Source organism: Mycteria americana, chromosome 10, assembly GCF_035582795.1.
Source record: "Mycteria americana isolate JAX WOST 10 ecotype Jacksonville Zoo and Gardens chromosome 10, USCA_MyAme_1.0, whole genome shotgun sequence".
Lineage (NCBI taxonomy): Eukaryota > Metazoa > Chordata > Aves > Ciconiiformes > Ciconiidae > Mycteria > Mycteria americana.
In genome coordinates this window covers 14409686-14426292 of record NC_134374.1, presented here as the reverse complement: position 1 = coordinate 14426292, position 16607 = coordinate 14409686, and positions in this window count along the sequence as shown.

Below are 16607 nucleotides of genomic sequence, written 5' to 3'. Positions count from 1 at the left end.
CCTTGGAACTGCATTCGCTGCCACACAGACATTCGCTTTCCCCAAAAGCTTTGGTTCGTAAAGGGGCAACACTGTGTATCTCTCTCTCGCAGAGCCCGGCTGCCAAATTGGAAACGTCCAGCGATTGCGCCCACACGAAAGCTGCCAGCACGGAATGCTGTAGCTGGTTTTCACTGTCCCTTGGAACTGCATTCGCTGCCACACAGACATTCGCTTTCCCCAAAAGCTTTGGTTCGTAAAGGGGCAACACTGTGTATCTCTCTCTCGCAGAGCCCGGCTGCCAAATTGGAAACGTCCAGCGATTGCGCCCACACGAAAGCTGCCAGCACGGAATGCTGTAGCTGGTTTTCACTGTCCCTTGGAACTGCATTCGCTGCCACACAGACATTCGCTTTCCCCAAAAGCTTTGGTTCGTAAAGGGGCAACACTGTGTATCTCGCTCTCGCAGAGCCCGGCTGCAAAATTGGAAACGTCCAGCGATTGCCGCCCACCACGAAAGCTGCCAGCACGGAATGCTGTAGCTGGTTTTCACTGTCCCTTGGACTGCATTCGCTGCACGCAGACATTTCGCTTTCCCAAAATCTTTGGTTCGTAAAGGGGCAACACTGTGTCTCTCTCTCTCGCAGAGCCCGGCTGCCAAATTGGAAACGTCCAGCGATTGCGCCCACACGAAAGCTGCCAGCACGGAATGCTGTAGCTGGTTTTCACTGTCCCTTGGAACTGCATTCGTTGCCACACAGACATTCGCTTTCCCCAAAAGCTTGGTTTCGTAAAGGAGGCAACACTGTGTATCTCTCTCTCGCAGAGCCCGGCTGCCAAATTGGAAACGTCCAGCGATTGCGCCCACACGAAAGCTGCCAGCACGGAATGCTGTAGCTGGTTTTCACTGTCCCTTGGAACTGCATTCGCTGCCACACAGACATTCGCTTTCCCCAAAAGCTTTGGTTCGTAAAGGGGCAACACTGTGTATCTCTCTCTCGCAGAGCCCGGCTGCCAAATTGGAAACGTCCAGCGATTGCGCCCACACGAAAGCTGCCAGCACGGAATGCTGTAGCTGGTTTTCACTGTCCCTTGGAACTGCATTCGCTGCCACACAGACATTCGCTTTCCCCAAAAGCTTGGATTCGTAAAGGGGCAACACTCTGTATCTCGCTCTCGCAGAGCCCGGCTGCCAAATTGGAAACGTCCAGCGATTGCGCCCACACGAAAGCTGCCAGCACGGAATGCTGTAGCTGGTTTTCACTGTCCCTTGGAACTGCATTCGCTGCCACACAGACATTCGCTTTCCCCAAAAGCTTTGGTTCGTAAAGGGGCAACACTGTGTATCTCTCTCTCGCAGAGCCCGGCTGCCAAATTGGAAACGTCCAGCGATTGCGCCCACACGAAAGCTGCCAGCACGGAATGCTGTAGCTGGTTTTCACTGTCCCTTGGAACTGCATTCGCTGCCACACAGACATTCGCTTTCCCCAAAAGCTTTGGTTCGTAAAGGGGCAACACTGTGTATCTCTCTCTCGCAGAGCCCGGCTGCCAAATTGGAAACGTCCAGCGATTGCGCCCACACGAAAGCTGCCAGCACGGAATGCTGTAGCTGGTTTTCACTGTCCCTTGGAACTGCATTCGCTGCCACACAGACATTCGCTTTCCCCAAAAGCTTTGGTTCGTAAAGGGGCAACACTGTGTATCTCTGTCTCGCAGAGCGCAGCTGCCAAATTGGAAACGTCCAGCGATTGCGCCCACACGAAAGCTGCCAGCACGGAATGCTGTAGCTGGTTTTCACTGTCCCTTGGAACTGCATTCGCTGCCACACAGACATTCGCTTTCCCCAAAAGCTTTGGTTCGTAATGGGGCAACACTTTGTATCTCTCTCTCGCAGAGCCCGGCTGCCAAATTGGAAACGTCCAGCGATTGCGCCCACACGAAAGCTGCCAGCACGGAATGCTATAGCTGGTTTTCACTGTCCCTTGGAACTGCATTCGCTGCCACACAGACATTCGCTTTCCCCAAAAGCTTTGGTTCGTAAAGGGGCAACACTGTGTATCTCTCTCTCGCAGAGCCCGGCTGCCAAATTGGAAACGTCCAGCGATTGCGCCCACACAGAAGCTGCCAGCACGGAATGCTGTAGCTGGTTTTCACTGTCCCTTGGAACTGCATTCGCTGCCACACAGACATTCGCTTTCCCCAAAAGCTTTGGTTCGTAAAGGGGCAACACTGTGTATCTCTCTCTCGCAGAGCCCGGCTGCCAAATTGGAAACGTCCAGCGATTGCGCCCACACGAAAGCTGCCAGCATGGAATGCTGTAGCTGGTTTTCACTGTCCCTTGGAACTGCATTCGCTGCCACACAGACATTCGCTTTCCCCAAAAGCTTTGGTTCGTAAAGGGGCAACACTGTGTATCTCTCTCTCGCAGAGCCCGGCTGCCAAATTGGAAACGTCCAGCGATTGCGCCCACACGAAAGCTGCCAGCACGGAATGCTGTAGCTGGTTTTCACTGTCCCTTGGAACTGCATTCGCTGCCACACAGACATTCGCTTTCCCCAAAAGCTTTGGTTCGTAAAGGGGCAACACTGTGTATCTCTCTCTCGCAGAGCCCGGCTGCCAAATTGGAAACGTCCAGCGATTGCGCCCACACGAAAGCTGCCAGCACGGAATGCTGTAGCTGGTTTTCACTGTCCCTTGGAACTGCATTCGCTGCCACACAGACATTCGCTTTCCCCAAAAGCTTTGGTTCGTAAAGGGGCAACACTGTGTATCTCGCTCTCGCAGAGCCCGGCTGCCAAATTGGAAACGTCCAGCGATTGCGCCCACACGAAAGCTGCCAGCACGGAATGCTGTAGCTGGTTTTCACTGTCCCTTGGAACTGCATTCGCTGCCACACAGACATTCGCTTTCCCCAAAAGCTTTGGTTCGTAAAGGGGCAACACTGTGTATCTCGCTCTCGCAGAGCCCGGCTGCCAAATTGGAAACGTCCAGCGATTGCGCCCACACGAAAGCTGCCAGCACGGAATGCTGTAGCTGGTTTTCACTGTCCCTTGGAACTGCATTCGCTGCCACGCAGACATTCGCTTTCCCCAAAATCTTTGGTTCGTAAAGGGGCAACACTGTGTCTCTCTCTCTCGCAGAGCCCGGCTGCCAAATTGGAAACGTCCAGCGATTGCGCCCACACGAAAGCTGCCAGCACGGAATGCTGTAGCTGGTTTTCACTGTCCCTTGGAACTGCATTCGTTGCCACACAGACATTCGCTTTCCCCAAAAGCTTGGATTCGTAAAGGGGCAACACTGTGTATCTCTCTCTCGCAGAGCCCGGCTGCCAAATTGGAAACGTCCAGCGATTGCGCCCACACGAAAGCTGCCAGCACGGAATGCTGTAGCTGGTTTTCACTGTCCCTTGGAACTGCATTCGCTGCCACACAGACATTCGCTTTCCCCAAAAGCTTTGGTTCGTAAAGGGGCAACACTGTGTATCTCTCTCTCGCAGAGCCCGGCTGCCAAATTGGAAACGTCCAGCGATTGCGCCCACACGAAAGCTGCCAGCACGGAATGCTGTAGCTGGTTTTCACTGTCCCTTGGAACTGCATTCGCTGCCACACAGACATTCGCTTTCCCCAAAAGCTTGGATTCGTAAAGGGGCAACACTCTGTATCTCGCTCTCACAGAGCCCGGCTGCCAAATTGGAAACGTCCAGCGATTGCGCCCACACGAAAGCTGCCAGCACGGAATGCTGTAGCTGGTTTTCACTGTCCCTTGGAACTGCATTCGCTGCCACACAGACATTCGCTTTCCCCAAAAGCTTTGGTTCGTAAAGGGGCAACACTGTGTATCTCGCTCTCGCAGAGCGCGGCTGCCAAATTGGAAACGTCCAGCGATTGCGCCCACACGGAAGCTGCCAGCACGGAATGCTGTAGCTGGTTTTCACTGTCCCTTGGAACTGCATTCGCTGCCACACAGACATTCGCTTTCCCCAAAAGCTTTGGTTCGTAAAGGGGCAACACTGTGTATCTCTCTCTCGCAGAGCCCGGCTGCCAAATTGGAAACGTCCAGCGATTGCGCCCACACGAAAGCTGCCAGCACGGAATGCTGTAGCTGGTTTTCACTGTCCCTTGGAACTGCATTCGCTGCCACACAGACATTCGCTTTCCCCAAAAGCTTTGGTTCGTAAAGGGGCAACACTGTGTATCTCTCTCTCGCAGAGCCCGGCTGCCAAATTGGAAACGTCCAGCGATTGCGCCCACACGAAAGCTGCCAGCACGGAATGCTGTAGCTGGTTTTCACTGTCCCTTGGAACTGCATTCGCTGCCACACAGACATTCGCTTTCCCCAAAAGCTTTGGTTCGTAAAGGGGCAACACTGTGTATCTCTCTCTCGCAGAGCCCGGCTGCCAAATTGGAAACGTCCAGCGATTGCGCCCACACGAAAGCTGCCAGCACGGAATGCTGTAGCTGGTTTTCACTGTCCCTTGGAACTGCATTCGCTGCCACACAGACATTCGCTTTCCCCAAAAGCTTTGGTTCGTAAAGGGGCAACACTGTGTATCTCTCTCTCGCAGAGCGCGGCTGCCAAATTGGAAACGTCCAGCGATTGCGCCCACACGAAAGCTGCCAGCACGGAATGCTGTAGCTGGTTTTCACTGTCCCTTGGAACTGCATTCGCTGCCACACAGACATTCGCTTTCCCCAAAAGCTTTGGTTCGTAATGGGGCAACACTTTGTATCTCTCTCTCGCAGAGCCCGGCTGCCAAATTGGAAACGTCCAGCGATTGCGCCCACACGAAAGCTGCCAGCACGGAATGCTATAGCTGGTTTTCACTGTCCCTTGGAACTGCATTCGCTGCCACACAGACATTCGCTTTCCCCAAAAGCTTTGGTTCGTAAAGGGGCAACACTGTGTATCTCTCTCTCGCAGAGCCCGGCTGCCAAATTGGAAACGTCCAGCGATTGCGCCCACACGAAAGCTGCCAGCACGGAATGCTGTAGCTGGTTTTCACTGTCCCTTGGAACTGCATTCGCTGCCACACAGACATTCGCTTTCCCCAAAAGCTTTGCTTGGTAAAGGGGCAACACTGTGTATCTCTCTCTCGCAGAGCCCGGCTGCCAAATTGGAAACGTCCAGCGATTGCGCCCACACGAAAGCTGCCAGCACGGAATGCTGTAGCTGGTTTTCACTGTCCCTTGGAACTGCATTCGCTGCCACACAGACATTCGCTTTCCCCAAAAGCTTTGCTTGGTAAAGGGGCAACACTGTGTATCTCTCTCTCGCAGAGCGCGGCTGCCAAATTGGAAACGTCCAGCGATTGCGCCCACACGAAAGCTGCCAGCACGGAATGCTGTAGCTGGTTTTCACTGTCCCTTGGAACTGCATTCGCTGCCACACAGACATTCGCTTTCCCCAAAAGCTTTGGTTCGTAATGGGGCAACACTTTGTATCTCTCTCTCGCAGAGCCCGGCTGCCAAATTGGAAACGTCCAGCGATTGCGCCCACACGAAATCTGCCAGCACGGAATGCTATAGCTGGTTTTCACTGTCCCTTGGAACTGCATTCGCTGCCACACAGACATTTGCTTTCCCCAAAAGCTTTGGTTCGTAAAGGGGCAACACTGTGTATCTCTCTCTCGCAGAGCCCGGCTGCCAAATTGGAAACGTCCAGCGATTGCGCCCACACGAAAGCTGCCAGCACGGAATGCTGTAGCTGGTTTTCACTGTCCCTTGGAACTGCATTCGCTGCCACACAGACATTCGCTTTCCCCAAAAGCTTTGGTTCGTAAAGGGGCAACACTGTGTATCTCTCTCTCGCAGAGCCCGGCTGCCAAATTGGAAACGTCCAGCGATTGAACCCACACGAAAGCTGCCAGCACGGAATGCTGTAGCTGGTTTTCACTGTCCCTTGGAACTGCATTCGCTGCCACACAGACATTCGCTTTCCCCAAAAGCTTTGGTTCGTAAAGGGGCAACACTGTGTATCTCTCTCTCGCAGAGCCCGGCTGCCAAATTGGAAACGTCCAGCGATTGCGCCCACACGAAAGCTGCCAGCACGGAATGCTGTAGCTGGTTTTCACTGTCCCTTGGAACTGCATTCGCTGCCACACAGACATTCGCTTTCCCCAAAAGCTTTGGTTCGTAAAGGGGCAACACTGTGTATCTCTCTCTCGCAGAGCCCGGCTGCCAAATTGGAAACGTCCAGCGATTGCGCCCACACGAAAGCTGCCAGCACGGAATGCTGTAGCTGGTTTTCACTGTCCCTTGGAACTGCATTCGCTGCCACACAGACATTCGCTTTCCCCAAAAGCTTTGGTTCGTAAAGGGGCAACACTGTGTATCTCTCTCTCGCAGAGCCCGGCTGCCAAATTGGAAACGTCCAGCGATTGAACCCACACGAAAGCTGCCAGCACGGAATGCTGTAGCTGGTTTTCACTGTCCCTTGGAACTGCATTCGCTGCCACACAGACATTCGCTTTCCCCAAAAGCTTTGGTTCGTAAAGGGGCAACACTGTGTATCTCTCTCTCGCAGAGCCCGGCTGCCAAATTGGAAACGTCCAGCGATTGCGCCCACACGAAAGCTGCCAGCACGGAATGCTGTAGCTGGTTTTCACTGTCCCTTGGAACTGCATTCGCTGCCACACAGACATTCGCTTTCCCCAAAAGCTTTGGTTCGTAAAGGGGCAACACTGTGTATCTCTCTCTCGCAGAGCCCGGCTGCCAAATTGGAAACGTCCAGCGATTGCGCCCACACGAAAGCTGCCAGCACGGAATGCTGTAGCTGGTTTTCACTGTCCCTTGGAACTGCATTCGCTGCCACACAGACATTCGCTTTCCCCAAAAGCTTTGGTTCGTAAAGGGGCAACACTGTGTATCTCTCTCTCGCAGAGCCCGGCTGCCAAATTGGAAACGTCCAGCGATTGCGCCCACACGAAAGCTGCCAGCACGGAATGCTGTAGCTGGTTTTCACTGTCCCTTGGAACTGCATTCGCTGCCACACAGACATTCGCTTTCCCCAAAAGCTTTGGTTCGTAAAGGGGCAACACTGTGTATCTCTCTCTCGCAGAGCCCGGCTGCCAAATTGGAAACGTCCAGCGATTGCGCCCACACGAAAGCTGCCAGCACGGAATGCTGTAGCTGGTTTTCACTGTCCCTTGGAACTGCATTCGCTGCCACACAGACATTCGCTTTCCCCAAAAGCTTTGGTTCGTAAAGGGGCAACACTGTGTATCTCTCTCTCGCAGAGCCCGGCTGCCAAATTGGAAACGTCCAGCGATTGCGCCCACACGAAAGCTGCCAGCACGGAATGCTGTAGCTGGTTTTCACTGTCCCTTGGAACTGCATTCGCTGCCACACAGACATTCGCTTTCCCCAAAAGCTTTGCTTGGTAAAGGGGCAACACTGTGTATCTCTCTCTCGCAGAGCGCGGCTGCCAAATTGGAAACGTCCAGCGATTGCGCCCACACGAAAGCTGCCAGCACGGAATGCTGTAGCTGGTTTTCACTGTCCCTTGGAACTGCATTCGCTGCCACACAGACATTCGCTTTCCCCAAAAGCTTTGGTTCGTAATGGGGCAACACTTTGTATCTCTCTCTCGCAGAGCCCGGCTGCCAAATTGGAAACGTCCAGCGATTGCGCCCACACGAAAGCTGCCAGCACGGAATGCTATAGCTGGTTTTCACTGTCCCTTGGAACTGCATTCGCTGCCACACAGACATTCGCTTTCCCCAAAAGCTTTGGTTCGTAAAGGGGCAACACTGTGTATCTCTCTCTCGCAGAGCCCGGCTGCCAAATTGGAAACGTCCAGCGATTGCGCCCACACAGAAGCTGCCAGCACGGAATGCTGTAGCTGGTTTTCACTGTCCCTTGGAACTGCATTCGCTGCCACACAGACATTCGCTTTCCCCAAAAGCTTTGGTTCGTAAAGGGGCAACACTGTGTATCTCTCTCTCGCAGAGCCCGGCTGCCAAATTGGAAACGTCCAGCGATTGCGCCCACACGAAAGCTGCCAGCACGGAATGCTGTAGCTGGTTTTCACTGTCCCTTGGAACTGCATTCGCTGCCACACAGACATTCGCTTTCCCCAAAAGCTTTGGTTCGTAAAGGGGCAACACTGTGTATCTCTCTCTCGCAGAGCCCGGCTGCCAAATTGGAAACGTCCAGCGATTGCGCCCACACGAAAGCTGCCAGCACGGAATGCTGTAGCTGGTTTTCACTGTCCCTTGGAACTGCATTCGCTGCCACACAGACATTCGCTTTCCCCAAAAGCTTTGGTTCGTAAAGGGGCAACACTGTGTATCTCTCTCTCGCAGAGCCCGGCTGCCAAATTGGAAACGTCCAGTGATTGCGCCCACACGAAAGCTGCCAGCACGGAATGCTGTAGCTGGTTTTCACTGTCCCTTGGAACTGCATTCGCTGCCACACAGACATTCGCTTTCCCCAAAAGCTTTGGTTCGTAAAGGGGCAACACTGTGTATCTCGCTCTCGCAGAGCCCGGCTGCCAAATTGGAAACGTCCAGCGATTGCGCCCACACGAAAGCTGCCAGCACGGAATGCTGTAGCTGGTTTTCACTGTCCCTTGGAACTGCATTCGCTGCCACACAGACATTCGCTTTCCCCAAAAGCTTTGGTTCGTAAAGGGGCAACACTGTGTATCTCTCTCTCGCAGAGCCCGGCTGCCAAATTGGAAACGTCCAGCGATTGCGCCCACACGAAAGCTGCCAGCACGGAATGCTGTAGCTGGTTTTCACTGTCCCTTGGAACTGCATTCGCTGCCACGCAGACATTCGCTTTCCCCAAAAGCTTTGGTTCGTAAAGGGGCAACACTGTGTCTCTCTCTCTCGCAGAGCCCGGCTGCCAAATTGGAAACGTCCAGCGATTGCGCCCACACGAAAGCTGCCAGCACGGAATGCTGTAGCTGGTTTTCACTGTCCCTTGGAACTGCATTCGTTGCCACACAGACATTCGCTTTCCCCAAAAGCTTGGATTCGTAAAGGGGCAACACTGTGTATCTCTCTCTCGCAGAGCCCGGCTGCCAAATTGGAAACGTCCAGCGATTGCGCCCACACGAAAGCTGCCAGCACGGAATGCTGTAGCTGGTTTTCACTGTCCCTTGGAACTGCATTCGCTGCCACACAGACATTCGCTTTCCCCAAAAGCTTTGGTTCGTAAAGGGGCAACACTGTGTATCTCTCTCTCGCAGAGCCCGGCTGCCAAATTGGAAACGTCCAGCGATTGCGCCCACACGAAAGCTGCCAGCACGGAATGCTGTAGCTGGTTTTCACTGTCCCTTGGAACTGCATTCGCTGCCACACAGACATTCGCTTTCCCCAAAAGCTTGGATTCGTAAAGGGGCAACACTCTGTATCTCGCTCTCGCAGAGCCCGGCTGCCAAATTGGAAACGTCCAGCGATTGCGCCCACACGAAAGCTGCCAGCACGGAATGCTGTAGCTGGTTTTCACTGTCCCTTGGAACTGCATTCGCTGCCACACAGACATTCGCTTTCCCCAAAAGCTTTGGTTCGTAAAGGGGCAACACTGTGTATCTCGCTCTCGCAGAGCGCGGCTGCCAAATTGGAAACGTCCAGCGATTGCGCCCACACGGAAGCTGCCAGCACGGAATGCTGTAGCTGGTTTTCACTGTCCCTTGGAACTGCATTCGCTGCCACACAGACATTCGCTTTCCCCAAAAGCTTTGGTTCGTAAAGGGGCAACACTGTGTCTCTCTCTCTCGCAGAGCCCGGCTGCCAAATTGGAAACGTCCAGCGATTGCGCCCACACGAAAGCTGCCAGCACGGAATGCTGTAGCTGGTTTTCACTGTCCCTTGGAACTGCATTCGCTGCCACACAGACATTCGCTTTCCCCAAAAGCTTGGATTCGTAAAGGGGCAACACTGTGTATCTCTCTCTCGCAGAGCGCGGCTGCCAAATTGGAAACGTCCAGCGATTGCGCCCACACGAAAGCTGCCAGCACGGAATGCTGTAGCTGGTTTTCACTGTCCCTTGGAACTGCATTCGCTGCCACACAGACATTCGCTTTCCCCAAAAGCTTTGGTTCGTAAAGGGGCAACACTGTGTATCTCTCTCTCGCAGAGCCCGGCTGCCAAATTGGAAACGTCCAGCGATTGCGCCCACACGAAAGCTGCCAGCACGGAATGCTATAGCTGGTTTTCACTGTCCCTTGGAACTGCATTCGCTGCCACACAGACATTCGCTTTCCCCAAAAGCTTTGGTTCGTAAAGGGGCAACACTGTGTATCTCTCTCTCGCAGAGCCCGGCTGCCAAATTGGAAACGTCCAGCGATTGCGCCCACACGAAAGCTGCCAGCACGGAATGCTGTAGCTGGTTTTCACTGTCCCTTGGAACTGCATTCGCTGCCACACAGACATTCGCTTTCCCCAAAAGCTTTGGTTCGTAATGGGGCAACACTTTGTATCTCTCTCTCGCAGAGCCCGGCTGCCAAATTGGAAACGTCCAGCGATTGCGCCCACACGAAAGCTGCCAGCACGGAATGCTATAGCTGGTTTTCACTGTCCCTTGGAACTGCATTCGCTGCCACACAGACATTCGCTTTCCCCAAAAGCTTTGGTTCGTAAAGGGGCAACACTGTGTATCTCTCTCTCGCAGAGCCCGGCTGCCAAATTGGAAACGTCCAGCGATTGCGCCCACACGGAAGCTGCCAGCACGGAATGCTGTAGCTGGTTTTCACTGTCCCTTGGAACTGCATTCGCTGCCACACAGACATTCGCTTTCCCCAAAAGCTTTGGTTCGTAAAGGGGCAACACTGTGTATCTCGCTCTCGCAGAGCCCGGCTGCCAAATTGGAAACGTCCAGCGATTGCGCCCACACGAAAGCTGCCAGCATGGAATGCTGTAGCTGGTTTTCACTGTCCCTTGGAACTGCATTCGCTGCCACACAGACATTCGCTTTCCCCAAAAGCTTTGGTTCGTAAAGGGGCAACACTGTGTATCTCTCTCTCGCAGAGCCCGGCTGCCAAATTGGAAACGTCCAGCGATTGCGCCCACACGAAAGCTGCCAGCACGGAATGCTGTAGCTGGTTTTCACTGTCCCTTGGAACTGCATTCGCTGCCACACAGACATTCGCTTTCCCCAAAAGCTTTGGTTCGTAAAGGGGCAACACTGTGTATCTCTCTCTCGCAGAGCCCGGCTGCCAAATTGGAAACGTCCAGCGATTGCGCCCACACGGAAGCTGCCAGCACGGAATGCTGTAGCTGGTTTTCACTGTCCCTTGGAACTGCATTCGCTGCCACACAGACATTCGCTTTCCCCAAAAGCTTTGGTTCGTAAAGGGGCAACACTGTGTATCTCTCTCTCGCAGAGCCCGGCTGCCAAATTGGAAACGTCCAGCGATTGCGCCCACACGAAAGCTGCCAGCACGGAATGCTGTAGCTGGTTTTCACTGTCCCTTGGAACTGCATTCGCTGCCACACAGACATTCGCTTTCCCCAAAAGCTTTGGTTCGTAAAGGGGCAACACTGTGTATCTCTCTCTCGCAGAGCCCGGCTGCCAAATTGGAAACGTCCAGCGATTGCGCCCACACGAAAGCTGCCAGCACGGAATGCTGTAGCTGGTTTTCACTGTCCCTTGGAACTGCATTCGCTGCCACACAGACATTCGCTTTCCCCAAAAGCTTTGGTTCGTAAAGGGGCAACACTGTGTATCTCTCTCTCGCAGAGCCCGGCTGCCAAATTGGAAACGTCCAGCGATTGCGCCCACACGAAAGCTGCCAGCACGGAATGCTGTAGCTGGTTTTCACTGTCCCTTGGAACTGCATTCGCTGCCACACAGACATTCGCTTTCCCCAAAAGCTTTGCTTGGTAAAGGGGCAACACTGTGTATCTCTCTCTCGCAGAGCGCGGCTGCCAAATTGGAAACGTCCAGCGATTGCGCCCACACGAAAGCTGCCAGCACGGAATGCTGTAGCTGGTTTTCACTGTCCCTTGGAACTGCATTCGCTGCCACACAGACATTCGCTTTCCCCAAAAGCTTTGGTTCGTAATGGGGCAACACTGTGTATCTCTCTCTCGCAGAGCCCGGCTGCCAAATTGGAAACGTCCAGCGATTGCGCCCACACAGAAGCTGCCAGCACGGAATGCTGTAGCTGGTTTTCACTGTCCCTTGGAACTGCATTCGCTGCCACACAGACATTCGCTTTCCCCAAAAGCTTTGGTTCGTAAAGGGGCAACACTGTGTATCTCTCTCTCGCAGAGCCCGGCTGCCAAATTGGAAACGTCCAGCGATTGCGCCCACACGAAAGCTGCCAGCACGGAATGCTGTAGCTGGTTTTCACTGTCCCTTGGAACTGCATTCGCTGCCACACAGACATTCGCTTTCCCCAAAACCTTTGGTTCGTAAAGGGGCAACACTGTGTATCTCTCTCTCGCAGAGCCCGGCTGCCAAATTGGAAACGTCCAGCGATTGCGCCCACACGAAAGCTGCCAGCACGGAATGCTGTAGCTGGTTTTCACTGTCCCTTGGAACTGCATTCGCTGCCACACAGACATTCGCTTTCCCCAAAAGCTTTGGTTCGTAAAGGGGCAACACTGTGTATCTCTCTCTCGCAGAGCCCGGCTGCCAAATTGGAAACGTCCAGTGATTGCGCCCACACGAAAGCTGCCAGCACGGAATGCTGTAGCTGGTTTTCACTGTCCCTTGGAACTGCATTCGCTGCCACACAGACATTCGCTTTCCCCAAAAGCTTTGGTTCGTAAAGGGGCAACACTGTGTATCTCGCTCTCGCAGAGCCCGGCTGCCAAATTGGAAACGTCCAGCGATTGCGCCCACACGAAAGCTGCCAGCACGGAATGCTGTAGCTGGTTTTCACTGTCCCTTGGAACTGCATTCGCTGCCACACAGACATTCGCTTTCCCCAAAAGCTTTGGTTCGTAAAGGGGCAACACTGTGTATCTCTCTCTCGCAGAGCCCGGCTGCCAAATTGGAAACGTCCAGCGATTGCGCCCACACGAAAGCTGCCAGCACGGAATGCTGTAGCTGGTTTTCACTGTCCCTTGGAACTGCATTCGCTGCCACGCAGACATTCGCTTTCCCCAAAAGCTTTGGTTCGTAAAGGGGCAACACTGTGTCTCTCTCTCTCGCAGAGCCCGGCTGCCAAATTGGAAACGTCCAGCGATTGCGCCCACACGAAAGCTGCCAGCACGGAATGCTGTAGCTGGTTTTCACTGTCCCTTGGAACTGCATTCGTTGCCACACAGACATTCGCTTTCCCCAAAAGCTTGGATTCGTAAAGGGGCAACACTGTGTATCTCTCTCTCGCAGAGCCCGGCTGCCAAATTGGAAACGTCCAGCGATTGCGCCCACACGAAAGCTGCCAGCACGGAATGCTGTAGCTGGTTTTCACTGTCCCTTGGAACTGCATTCGCTGCCACACAGACATTCGCTTTCCCCAAAAGCTTTGGTTCGTAAAGGGGCAACACTGTGTATCTCTCTCTCGCAGAGCCCGGCTGCCAAATTGGAAACGTCCAGCGATTGCGCCCACACGAAAGCTGCCAGCACGGAATGCTGTAGCTGGTTTTCACTGTCCCTTGGAACTGCATTCGCTGCCACACAGACATTCGCTTTCCCCAAAAGCTTGGATTCGTAAAGGGGCAACACTCTGTATCTCGCTCTCGCAGAGCCCGGCTGCCAAATTGGAAACGTCCAGCGATTGCGCCCACACGAAAGCTGCCAGCACGGAATGCTGTAGCTGGTTTTCAATGTCCCTTGGAACTGCATTCGCTGCCACACAGACATTCGCTTTCCCCAAAAGCTTTGGTTCGTAAAGGGGCAACACTGTGTATCTCGCTCTCGCAGAGCGCGGCTGCCAAATTGGAAACGTCCAGCGATTGCGCCCACACGGAAGCTGCCAGCACGGAATGCTGTAGCTGGTTTTCACTGTCCCTTGGAACTGCATTCGCTGCCACACAGACATTCGCTTTCCCCAAAAGCTTTGGTTCGTAAAGGGGCAACACTGTGTCTCTCTCTCTCGCAGAGCCCGGCTGCCAAATTGGAAACGTCCAGCGATTGCGCCCACACGAAAGCTGCCAGCACGGAATGCTGTAGCTGGTTTTCACTGTCCCTTGGAACTGCATTCGCTGCCACACAGACATTCGCTTTCCCCAAAAGCTTTGGTTCGTAAAGGGGCAACACTGTGTATCTCGCTCTCGCAGAGCCCGGCTGCCAAATTGGAAACGTCCAGTGATTGCGCCCACACGAAAGCTGCCAGCACGGAATGCTGTAGCTGGTTTTCACTGTCCCTTGGAACTGCATTCGCTGCCACACAGACATTCGCTTTCCCCAAAAGCTTTGGTTCGTAAAGGGGCAACACTGTGTATCTCTCTCTCGCAGAGCCCGGCTGCCAAATTGGAAACGTCCAGCGATTGCGCCCACACGAAAGCTGCCAGCACGGAATGCTATAGCTGGTTTTCACTGTCCCTTGGAACTGCATTCGCTGCCACACAGACATTCGCTTTCCCCAAAAGCTTGGATTCGTAAAGGGGCAACACTGTGTATCTCTCTCTCGCAGAGCCCGGCTGCCAAATTGGAAACGTCCAGCGATTGCGCCCACACGAAAGCTGCCAGCACGGAATGCTGTAGCTGGTTTTCACTGTCCCTTGGAACTGCATTCGCTGCCACACAGACATTCGCTTTCCCCAAAAGCTTGGATTCGTAAAGGGGCAACACTGTGTATCTCTCTCTCGCAGAGCGCGGCTGCCAAATTGGAAACGTCCAGCGATTGCGCCCACACGAAAGCTGCCAGCACGGAATGCTGTAGCTGGTTTTCACTGTCCCTTGGAACTGCATTCGCTGCCACACAGACATTCGCTTTCCCCAAAAGCTTTGGTTCGTAAAGGGGCAACACTGTGTATCTCTCTCTCGCAGAGCCCGGCTGCCAAATTGGAAACGTCCAGCGATTGCGCCCACACGAAAGCTGCCAGCACGGAATGCTATAGCTGGTTTTCACTGTCCCTTGGAACTGCATTCGCTGCCACACAGACATTCGCTTTCCCCAAAAGCTTTGGTTCGTAAAGGGGCAACACTGTGTATCTCTCTCTCGCAGAGCCCGGCTGCCAAATTGGAAACGTCCAGCGATTGCGCCCACACGAAAGCTGCCAGCACGGAATGCTGTAGCTGGTTTTCACTGTCCCTTGGAACTGCATTCGCTGCCACACAGACATTCGCTTTCCCCAAAAGCTTTGGTTCGTAATGGGGCAACACTTTGTATCTCTCTCTCGCAGAGCCCGGCTGCCAAATTGGAAACGTCCAGCGATTGCGCCCACACGAAAGCTGCCAGCACGGAATGCTATAGCTGGTTTTCACTGTCCCTTGGAACTGCATTCGCTGCCACACAGACATTCGCTTTCCCCAAAAGCTTTGGTTCGTAAAGGGGCAACACTGTGTATCTCTCTCTCGCAGAGCCCGGCTGCCAAATTGGAAACGTCCAGCGATTGCGCCCACACGGAAGCTGCCAGCACGGAATGCTGTAGCTGGTTTTCACTGTCCCTTGGAACTGCATTCGCTGCCACACAGACATTCGCTTTCCCCAAAAGCTTTGGTTCGTAAAGGGGCAACACTGTGTATCTCTCTCTCGCAGAGCCCGGCTGCCAAATTGGAAACGTCCAGCGATTGCGCCCACACGAAAGCTGCCAGCATGGAATGCTGTAGCTGGTTTTCACTGTCCCTTGGAACTGCATTCGCTGCCACACAGACATTCGCTTTCCCCAAAAGCTTTGGTTCGTAAAGGGGCAACACTGTGTATCTCTCTCTCGCAGAGCCCGGCTGCCAAATTGGAAACCTCCAGCGATTGAACCCACACGAAAGCTGCCAGCACGGAATGCTGTAGCTGGTTTTCACTGTCCCTTGGAACTGCATTCGCTGCCACACAGACATTCGCTTTCCCCAAAAGCTTTGGTTCGTAAAGGGGCAACACTGTGTATCTCTCTCTCGCAGAGCCCGGCTGCCAAATTGGAAACGTCCAGCGATTGCGCCCACACGAAAGCTGCCAGCACGGAATGCTGTAGCTGGTTTTCACTGTCCCTTGGAACTGCATTCGCTGCCACACAGACATTCGCTTTCCCCAAAAGCTTTGGTTCGTAAAGGGGCAACACTGTGTATCTCTCTCTCGCAGAGCCCGGCTGCCAAATTGGAAACGTCCAGTGATTGCGCCCACGCGAAAGCTGCCAGCACGGAATGCTGTAGCTGGTTTTCACTGTCCCTTGGAACTGCATTCGCTGCCACACAGACATTCGCTTTCCCCAAAAGCTTTGGTTCGTAAAGGGGCAACACTGTGTATCTCTCTCTCGCAGAGCCCGGCTGCCAAATTGGAAACGTCCAGCGATTGCGCCCACACGAAAGCTGCCAGCACGGAATGCTGTAGCTGGTTTTCACTGTCCCTTGGAACTGCATTCGCTGCCACACAGACATTCGCTTTCCCCAAAAGCTTTGGTTCGTAAAGGGGCAACACTGTGTATCTCTCTCTCGCAGAGCCCGGCTGCCAAATTGGAAACGTCCAGCGATTGCGCCCACACGAAAGCTGCCAGCACGGAATGCTGTAGCTGGTTTTCACTGTCCCTTGGAACTGCATTCGCTGCCACACAGACATTCGCTTTCCCCAAAAGCTTT